General features: G+C 40.2%; 1 long non-coding RNA gene across 1 annotated transcript in view; it reads left to right on the forward strand.

Annotated features, from left to right (window-relative positions):
• Window positions 1-95: 95 nt before the first annotated feature.
• Window positions 96-11,466, forward strand: part of LOC131999963 (uncharacterized) — a 28,506-nt gene continuing 17,135 nt past the window's right edge. The window contains exon 1 of the long non-coding RNA XR_009399140.1: window positions 96-465. This is a non-coding gene — a long non-coding RNA (uncharacterized LOC131999963). The remainder of the gene's footprint in view (window positions 466-11,466) is intronic.

Raw genomic sequence — 11,466 nt, forward strand, 5'->3', positions numbered from 1 at the left:
GAGAGCGCGGCCGTGCCTCCTTTTTATCTGCGGGCGGCTCGGCCGGCGCCGCGGGGCGTTCCCATTGGCCGGAGCCTCCGCGCGTCAGGCGCTCGCCCCGCCCCCTCGCCTGTCCGCGGCTGGGCTCCTCACCCGGGTGGCCCCGAGGGAGGGGCGCTGGGGGGGAGGGCGGGGATGGACCCCGAGAGCTGCGGAAAGGCCCCCGCCGGAGGCGGTGAAGCGGCCTCGCGGGGGACCCCTCTGGCGCCAGCCGGGAGGAAGGGGTGGACCACTCCGGCTGCTGCAGTGTGAACCAAATCCGAAAGGAGGCGGGCGTCGGGTGCTGGAACCTTGGCGAGGGGGGCATGCTCTGCGCGCACCGCCAGCCCTCTCCTGGGCGAGGAAAACGCTGCTTTAGGAGTGCACTGGTCCCCTCGCTCTGCAAAAGAGGACCCAACAGGTGGCTTCAAGGGGAGAAGATTGTGGGTAAGGAAACCAACTCTTATGCTTTTGGGGCAAGAGAATAAAATGACACGAAACTCCTGCGTTGGTTAGTTAAAAATTGTCCCACGCACTTGCCACCTACGAGAACCCTCTCTCTGCTCCGAGGGAGAGTGTTACACCAAGTTGGTCCTCGCGTGAGTCTCTGTACCTAGGACGATGGTGTTTGTGAGGGTCTGGAGAAAAATTGATTTACAAGAGAAGAAAAGTTAGGACTTGGATTAGAAATTCATTTGTGCTGTGGGGTAATTTGGTACTGATCGTTTTAGAGTGACGTGCTAAGCTCGCTCCTTTCCCCTAGTGTTGGTACAAATTGTGAAACGTTATTGATCAGCTGGATTCGTAGTCAGGGACATCAGCTTTGACTGTTTTCCTTAAGATTAAAAAGGGGGCTTTTTTTTTTTTAATTGGCTGTTTTCCTCACTTGAAGAATTATTTCATAATGTCAAAGGTAAGTTTTAAAACAGGAATCGAATTAATAACGTATGATTTGCTGCAGAGGGTTTCTAATGCTGACTTTCTGACATATATACAGTTATTAAAAAGCTTCAGATCATACAAACCAGGAGAGAAGCCCCTGAAATCGTTCCATACGAATATAGTCATTGTAATTACTAATTAGTATCTATTGTACCTATTAGTATCTATTGAATATCTGCTCCAGACATAGCCCTGTTCTAAGCATCAAGGAAAGAAATACGGAAATTCCTCGGCCATCTTGGCATCTTTACTCTAAAATACAAGTGTTCTGGGATCCTGGGTGGCTCAGTGGGTTAAAGCCTCTGCCTTCAGCTCAGGTCATGATCCCAAGGTCCTGGGATTCAGGCCCACATCAGCAGGGAGCCTACTTCCCCCTCTCTCTCTGCCTGCCTCTCTGTCTACTTGTGATCTCTGTCTGTCAAATAAATAAATAATCTTTTAAAAATAAATAAATAAAATAGAAGTGTTCTTGCCAACGTGGTTTTTAAAGATAGTTACTGAATTTCTATATGCATTAAATACCAAACTACATAAATCAAGAAATATGACCATCCCTTGGGCTCTTTGTTAGTCTGCTAACATTTTTGTGAGTTTTCCCCCCCTCAGCAAGATCCTGCAACATTTTTTCCCTATAACTGCACTGTCCACTGTCCAGTGGTATTTTCTGGTCAGAGTTATCCACTGGGTCTCAAACTGTTTCAGCATAGTTGGAGACAACATTACAGAATGGCCTTGTTTTAGCTAATGAAAACAAAGACACCAAGTGAGGTACTTTTAAAAGCGGAAGGATTCTGTAGACACATTTTCAATAAGATTTTTTAGTGGCAATCTTGTGCCTACCTTTAAAAACATTTGTAAACATTAACTACTGTTCTCTAAAGACAATTTCTAATTAAATTTTTACCCTAAAAATTAAATTTTCTTATAAACACTGCCACTGAGGCATCAGCACTTTTGTTACCAAATAGTACAAAGTCTCTGGATTTGTTCTATGAAATATTTACTTGTTAAATGCAGGCAGTGCCTTTCAGCCAAATGCCCGAAGGTAATACAAGGAAGCTTTACAATCACCATTATAGACACAGTTTAACAGTGAAATGTAGGTTGTTGGTGAGGGTGGTTATAAGTAGAAATGAGAGAAGAGGGAGGAATAAACTAAAATAAGAGAGACATATTCCCCAGAATTTATTAACACAAATTATTTCAACAGTAAAACTATGAGCTTTCACAGTCAGAAATTGTAATGGTATCTAGGTTTTCTAATCCAGTAAGGGACCCATTTTCACCTTGGACCCAACCTGGGAATTGCTTTCTATCAAAAAACCAAGGAATTTTTTTTTCAATTCTCCCATTTTTAGGATAGTAGCAGAACAGAGAAGCAGATGAGTAAGATACACAGAGATTGAATATTGTAATGCTATAGAAATATATAGTCACTTACCAAGGGTAACAGGTAAACTAACCTTAGGCATTTGGCACTTTTAACTGGAAAAAAGTAAATTTCTTTAAATGCACTGGATGAAGATTTTATATTTGAGATTCTAACTTAAGAGGATATTCTTTTTTTTTTTTTAAAGATTTTATTTATTTATTTGACAGACAGAGATCACAAGTAGGCAGAGAGGCAGGCAGAGAGAGAGGAGGAAGCAGGCTCCCTGCTGAGCAGAGAGCCCGATTCGGGACTCAATCCCAGGACCATGAGATCATGACCTGAGCTGAAGGCAGCGGCTTAACCCACTGAGCCACCCAGGCGCCCCTTAAGAGGATATTCTTGATTAAGGTGGAAAGATGGACAAGAAAAGTGTCATCATTCCACTCCTAACTTCCAGAAGTAGGACTGTGAAGTCAATACGATCCTGAGATGTCTCACTAAATCCCCCAAATGTCAGGCGAAACAAACTAAACTGAGGCCCTTATCTTTTTTTCTCCTCTAACTGAGGAGGAATGGAACAACGTTTGGAGAGAAAAATGGAACATTGAACAGATTCTCTGAGATGGAAAGGAATGATCAACGGCTCTCAAGGGAAGGGTAGATGTACGCCAAATGTCACATGTCCCTGGCAGAGGATCTTAAATCACCTCAAAAGAACTAACATGTGCTAAAAAAAAGGGGGGGATACTAATGAAGAGTGTGCTCTATGACAGATGAACACCATCCCAACCTTCACAACCCCTCAACCATATATCACAGTCATATGTCATAAGCATATATCACAGTCACCTCAACCCCCAAACTGTAGCAGAGTCAGGAAAGCAAATGAGCTTCCACAGCAATGGGAACACAAAGAAGTCATCCTCAATAATATTATGCATGGATGGAACAGAGAATCAGCATGGCAACCAGAGCAAACATACAATAGCCAAATAAACAAAACTAAACAATGGTGGAAATAATATACCATATAGAAGACACGAAGACAAAGAATGCACCTGATTAAGAAATAAAGCTCATGGAACAGAAGAAAATTCCTCACAAATGTTTTATGCTACAAAACAACTTAAAAAATATGAGTTCAATATGATAAAAAAAAATTGAGATAATAGAATAATAAAATTGAAAAAGGAATTACAGATTTAAGTAAATGAATTGAGAACCATCATTATTATGGAATTTCTTAAAAAGAACCATGTATAAAATAGATACGGCAGAAAATGTAATTACTGACATGAAGAAAGCAGGTGAATGAATGCAGAATAAGAGAGAAAGATAAAAACTTTTAGAGAAGACAAAGATGATCCAGCATAAGAATAATTAGGGTTCCAAAGATAGGGAACACAACAAATGAGAGAGAATGTAGTCAAAGATATAATACAAGCATATTTCTGTACCAGAAAGAAACCCTTATATTTATATGCAATTGATTTTCAACAAGAGTATCAAGACAGTTAAATGGGATAAAGAGTCTTTTCAACAATTGGTACCAAGGTAAGTGGACATCCTCTTGCATGTAGTAAAAAAAAAAGAACGTGGGGATTGGTGAAATAGGTGAAGGGGATTAAAAGGTATAAACTTCCAGTTATAAAATAAATCATTAAGACAAAAAGTATAGCCTAGGGAATGTAGTCAGTTATATTCTAATAGCATATGGTGACAAATGTGACTACACTTATTATGGTGAGTTCTCTATAATGAATAGAATTGTTAATTCACTATGTTATACACCTGCAGCTAATTTAACATTGTATGTCAACTATAATAAAAAAAAGAAAGAATTTGGATCACTATCTCACATCATATACCAAAATTAAGTCAATTAGATCAAATACCTAAACATAAGAGCCAAAATTATAAAACTCTTAGAGGAAAACATAGGCATAAAACTTCATGTCCTTGGATCACCCAATTAGATTTCTTAGAAATGACACCCAAAATGGAAGTAACTAAATGAAAGAAAAAAGAAAAGATAAATTAGACTTCATCAAAATTTAAAACTTTTGTGCTTCAAAGGACACTGTCAAAAAAGGGAAAATATAACACAGAGAATGGAAGAAAATATTTACAAATCATGCATCTGATAAGGGACTCGTATCTAAAATATATAAAGAACTCTAGGGTGGCTGGGTGGCTCAGTTGGTTAAGCCTCTGCCCTTGGCTCAGATCATGATCCCAGGGTCCTGGCATCAAGGCCCACATTGGGCTCTCTGCTGAGCAGGGAGCCTGCTTCACCCCTTCCTGCCTCTCTGCCTACTGTGATCTCTCTCTCTCTTTCAAATAAATAAATAAAATATTAAAAAAAAAAAAGAACTCTAACAACTTAATAAAAAGACCAAGAACTGATGGGCAGTAATTCAGTGAATGGACGTTTTCCCAAAGATATACATTGTCAAGAAGCACATGAAAAGATTTTTAATGCTATCAGCCTTTGCAGAAATGCAAATTAGGGTATGAGTGAATACTGCCTCACAACCCCTAGGACAGCTGTATTAAAAAAGATGATAACAATTGTTTCTGAGAATGTGAAGAAATTGGAATTCTCATACACTGCTAGTGGGAATATTAAACACTTTAACTGCTTTAGAATATGGTCTGCAGTTCCTCAAAAAGTTAAACATAGAATTGCCATATTGCAATTCCACAGCAAGTAGAAACCTAGGAGTAAAAAAACCCACAAAACTTGTACATGAATGTTCATAGCACCATTATTCATAATAGCCCAAAAGTGGAAATAATCCAAATGTCTATTAACTGATGAATAGATAAACAAAGTGTGATACTAAGTGTGATATACATGTACACTGGAATATTATTCAGCCATAAAAATAAAGTACTGAGGGGGAGGAGTCAAGATGGCGGAGAAGTAGCAGGCCGAGACTACTTCAGCTAGCCGGAGATCAGCTAGATAGCTTATCTAAAGATTGCAAACACCTGAAAATCCATCGGCAGATCGAAGAGAAGAAGAACAGCAATTCTGGAAACAGAAAAACAACCACTTTCTGAAAGGTAGGACCGGCGGAGAAGTGAATCCAAAGCGACGGGAAGATAGACCCTGGGGGGAGGGGCCGGCTCCCGGCAAGCGGCGGAGCAACGGAGCACAAAATCAGGACTTTTAAAAGTCTGTTCCGCTGAGGGACATCGCTCCAGAGGCTACCCAGGGCAAAACCCACACGGGGTCAGCATGGCCTCAGATCCCGCAGGGTCACAGAAGGATCGGGGGTGTCTGAGTGTCGCAGAGCTTGCGGGTATTGGAACGGGAAAGCCGGCTGCAGAGACAGAGCCGACAGTAAGCTCGCAGCTCGGGGTGACCTTGAACCGGTCGCAGGCTCGGTGAGCTCGGAGCGCGGCCGGAGGTCAGACAGACGGGAGTAACTGGGCGCGGTTCTCTGAGGGCGCACTGAGGAGTGCGGCCCTGGGCTCTCGGCTCCTCCGGGCCGGAGACCAGGAGGCCGCCATTTGTATTCCAGTCCTCCGGAACTCTACGGAAAGCGCTCAGGGAACAAAAGCTCCTGAAAGCAAACCCAAGCGGATTACTCACCCTGGCCCCGGGTAAGGGCGGTGCAATTCCGCCTGGGGCAAAGACACTTGAGAATCACTACAACAGGCCCCTTCCCCAGAAGATCAACAAGAAATCCAGCCGAGACCAAGTTCACCTACCAAAGAGTGCGGTCTCAATACCAAGGAGAGCAGCAGAATTCTAGAGGAGGAGAAAGCAAAGCACGGAACTCATGGCTTTTTCCCTGTGATTTTTTTTAGTCTTGCGATTAATTTAATTTTTTTCTTTTTCATTTTTTGTTTTTTTTTCTCGCCTTCGGGTAAAATTTTTTTTAACTGTTACCTTTTTCTTTTTTAACGATTTTTTACTAGTTTATCTAATACATATATTTTTTCTTTTTTATATTTTTCATAGGTGTTTTCTTTTTTTTTTAATTCTTTTCTTTTTTTTTCTTTCTTTTCTTTTTTTCTTTTTTTTCTTTCTTCCTTTTTGAACCTCTTTTTATCCCCTTTCTCCCCCCTCACGATTTGGGATCTCTTCTAATTTGGTTAAAGCATATTTTCCTGGGGTTGTTGCCACCCTTTTAGTATTTTACTTGCCCCTTCATATACTCTTCTCTGGACAAAATGACAAGACGGAAAAATTCAACACAAAAAAAAAGAACAAGAGGCAGTACCAAAGGCTAGGGACCTAATCAATACAGACATTGGTAATATGTCAGATCTAGAGTTCAGAATGACAATTCTCAAGGTTCTAGCCGGGCTCGAAAAAGGCATGGAAGATATTAGAGAAACCCTCTCGAGAGATATAAAAGCCCTTTCTGGAGAAATAAAAGAACTAAAATCTAACCAAGTTGAAATAAAAAAAGCTATTAATGAGGTGCAATAAAAAATGGAGTCTCTCACTGCTAGGATAAATGAGGCAGAAGAAAGAATTAGTGATATAGAAGACCAAATGACAGAGAATAAAGAAGCTGAGCAAAAGAGGGACAAACAGCTACTGGACCATGAGGGGAGAATTCGAGAGATAAGTGACACCATAAGACGAAACAACATTTGAATAATTGGGATTCCAGAAGAAGAAGAAAGAGAGAGGGGAGCAGAAGGTATACTAGAGAGAATTATTGGGGAGAATTTCCCCAATATGGCAAAGGGAATGAGCATCAAAATTCAGGAGGTTCAGAGAACGCCCCTCAAAAAACCCCGTCACCTAATAGTAAAATTTACAAGTCTCAGTGACAAAGAGAAAATCCTGAAAGCAGCCCGGGAAAAGAAGTCTGTAACATACAATGGTAAAAATATCAGATTGGCAGCTGACTTATCCACAGAGACCTGGCAGGCCAGAAAGAGCTGGCATGATATTTTCAGAGCACTAAATGAGAAAAACATGCAGCCCAGAATACTATATCCAGCTAGGCTATCATTGAAAATAGAAGGAGAGATTAAAAGCTTTCAGGACAAACAACAACTGAAAGAATTTGCAAACACCAAACCAGCTCTACAGGAAATCTTGAAAGGGGTCCTCTAAACAAAGAGAGAGCCTACAAGTGGTAGATCAGAAAGGAACAGAGACCATATACAGTAACAGTCACCTTACAGGCAAAACAATGGCACTAAATTCATATCTCTCAATAGTTACCCTGAATGTTAATGGGCTAAATGCCCCTGTCAAAAGACACAGGGTATCAGAATGGATAAAAAAACAAAACCCATCTATATGTTGCCTCCAAGAAACTCATTTTAAGCCCGAAGACACCTCCAGATTTAAAGTGAGGGGGTGGAAAAGAATTTACCATGCTAATGGACATCAGAAGAAAGCAGGAGTGGCAATCCTTATATCAGATCAATTAGATTTTAAGCCAAAGACTATAATAAGAGATGAGGAAGGACACTATATCATACTCAAAGGGTCTGTCCAACAAGAAGATTTAACAATTTTAAATATCTATGCCCCCAACGTGGGAGCAGCCAACTATATAAACCAATTAATAACAAAATCAAAGAAACACATCAACAATAATACAATAATAGTAGGGGACTTTAACACTCCCCTCACTGAAATGGACAGATCATCCAAGCAAAAGATCAGCAAGGAAATAAAGGCCTTAAATGACACACTGGACCAGATGGACATCACAGATATATTCAGAACATTTCATCCCAAAGCAACAGAATACACATTCTTCTCTAGTGCACATGGAACATTCTCCAGAATAGATCACATCCTCGGTCCTAAATCAGGACTCAACCAGTATCAAAAGATTGGAATCATTCCCTGCATATTTTCAGACCACAATGCTCTAAAGCTAGAACTCAACCACAAAAGGAAGTTTGAAAAGAACCAAAATACATGGAGACTAAACAGCATCCTTCTAAAGAATGAATGGGTCAACCGGGAAATTAAAGAAGAATTGAAAAAAATCATGGTAACAAATGATAATGAAAATACAACGGTTCAAAATCTGTGGGACACAACAAAGGCAGTCCTGAGAGGAAAATATATAGCGGTACAAGCCTTTCTCAAGAAACAAGAAAGGTCTCAGGTACACAATCTAACCCTACACCTAAAGGAGCTGGAGAAAGAACAAGAAAGAAACCCTACACCTAGCAGGAGAAGAGAAATCATAAAAATCAGAGCAGAAATCAATGAAATAGAAACCAAAAAAACAATAGAACAAATCAACGAAAGTAGGAGCTGGTTCTTTGAAAGAATTAATAAAATTGATAAACCCCTGGCCTGACTTATCAAAAAGAAAAGAGAAAGGACCCAAATAAATAAAACCATGAATGAAAGAGGAGAGATCACAACTAACACCAAAGAAATACAAACTATTATAAGAACATACTATGAGCAACTCTACGGCAATAAATTTGACAATCTGGAAGAAATGGATGCATTCCTAGAAACATATAAACTACCACAACTGAACGAGGAAGAAATAGAAAGCCTGAACAGACCCATAACCAGTAAGGAGATTGAAACAGTCATTAAAAATCTCCAAACAAACAAAAGCCCAGGGCCAGACGGCTTCCCGGGGGGAATTCTACCAAACATTTAAAGAAGAACTAATTCCTATTCTCCTAAAACTGTTCCAAAAAATAGAAATGGAAGGAAAACTTTCCAAACTCATTTTATGAGGCCAGCATCACCTTGATCCCAAAACCACACAAGGATCACACCAAAAAAGAGAGCTATAGACCAATATCCTTGATGAACACAGATGCGAAAATACTCAACAAAATACTAGCCAATAGGATTCAACAGTACATTAAAAAGATTATTCACCACGACCAAGTGGGATTTATTCCAGGGCTGCAAGGTTGGTTCAACATCCGCAAATCAGTCAATGTGATACAACACATCAATAAAAGAAAGAACAAGAACCATATGATACTCTCAATAGATGCTGAAAAAGCATTTGACAAAGTACAACATCCCTTCCTGATCAAAACTCTTCAAAGTGTAGGGATAGAGGGCACATACCTCAATATCATCAAAGCCATCTATGAAAAACCCACCAATAATATCATTCTCAATGGAGAAAAACTGAAAGCTTTTCCGCTAAGGTCAGGAACACGGCAGGGATGTCCATTATCACCACTGCTATTCAACATAGTACTAGAGGTCCTAGCCTCAGCAATCAGACAACAAAAGGAAATTAAAGGCATCCAAATCAGCAAAGAAGAAGTCAAATTATCACTCTTCGCAGATGATATGATACTATATGTGGAAAACCCAAAAGACTCCACTCCAAAACTGCTAGAACTTATACAGGAATTCAGTAAAGTGTCAGGATATAAAATCAATGCACAGAAATCAGTTGCATTTCTCTACACCAACAGCAAGACAGAAGAAAGGGAAATTAAGGAGTCAATCCCATTTACAATTGCACCCAAAACCATAAGATACCTAGGAATAAACCTAACCAAAGAGACACAGAATCTATACTCAGAAAACTATAAAGTACTCATGAAAGAAATTGAGGAAGACACAAAGAAATGGAAAAATGTTCCATGCTCCTGGATTGGAAGAATAAATATTGTGAAAATGTCTATGCTACCTAAAGCAATCTACACATTTAATGCAATTCCTATCAAAGTACCATCCATCTTTTTCAAAGAAATGGAACAAATAATTCTAAAATTTATATGGAACCAGAAAAGACCTCGAATAGCTAAAGGGATATTGAAAAAGAAAGCCAACGTTGGTGGCATCACAATCCCGGACTTCAAGCTCTATTACAAAGCTGTCATCATCAAGACAGCATGGTACTGGCACAAAAACAGACCCATAGATCAATGGAACAGAATAGAGAGCCCAGAAATAGACTCTCAACTCTATGGTCAACTAATCTTCGACAAAGCAGGAAAGAATGTCCAATGGAAAAAAGACAGCCTCTTCAATAAATGGTGCTGGGAAAATTGGACAGCCACATGCAGAAAAATGAAATTGGACCATTTCCTTACACCACACACGAAAATAGACTCAAAATGGATGAAGGACCTCAATGTGAGAAAGGAATCCATCAAAATCCTTGAGGAGAACACAGGCAGCAACCTCTTCGACCTCAGCCGCAGCAACATCTTCCTAGGAACAATGCAAAAGGCAAGGGAAGCAAGGGCAAAAATGAACTATTGGGATTTCATCAAGATCAAAAGCTTTTGCACAGCAAAGGAAACAGTTAACAAAATCAAAAGACAACTGACAGAATGGGAGAAGATATTTGCAAACGACATATCAGATAAAGGACTAGTGTCCAGAATCTATAAAGAACTTAGCAAACTCAACACCCAAAGAACAAATAATCCAATCAAGAAATGGGCAGAGGACATGAACAGACATTTCTGCAAAGAAGACATCCAGATGGCCAACAGACACATGAAAAAGTGCTCCATATCACTCGGCATCAGGGAAATACAAATCAAAACCACAATGCGATATCACCTCACACCAGTCAGAATGGCTAAAATCAACAAGTCAGGAAATTACAGATGCTGGCGAGGATGCGGAGAAAGGGGAACCCTCCTACACTGTTGGTGGGAATGCAAGCTGGTGCAACCTCTCTGGAAAACAGCATGGAGGTTCCTCAAAATGTTGAGAATAGAACTGCCCTATGACCCAGCAATTGCACTATTGGGTATTTACCCTAAAGATACAAACGTAGTGATCCAAAGGGGCACGTGTACTCGAATGTTTATAGCAGCAATGTCCACAATAGCCAAACTATGGAAAGAACCTAGATGTCCATCAACAGATGAATGGATCAAGAAGAAGTGGTATATATATACACAATGGAATACTATGCAGCCATCAAAAGAAATGAAATCTTGCCATTTGCGACAACATGGATGGAACTAGAGCGTATCATGCTTAGCGAAATAAGTCAAGCGGAGAAAGACAACTATCATATGATCTCCCTGATATGAGGAAGTGGTGATGCAACATGGGGGCTTAAGTGGGTATGAGAAGAATAAATGAAAGAAGATGGGATTGGGAGGGAGACAAACCATAAGTGACTCTTAATCCCACAAAACAAACTGAGGGTTGCCGGGGGGAGGGGGTTTGGGAGAAGGGA

Source organism: Mustela nigripes, chromosome 13 (assembly GCF_022355385.1).
Source record: "Mustela nigripes isolate SB6536 chromosome 13, MUSNIG.SB6536, whole genome shotgun sequence".
In the NCBI taxonomy this organism is placed as follows: Eukaryota; Metazoa; Chordata; class Mammalia; order Carnivora; family Mustelidae; genus Mustela; species Mustela nigripes.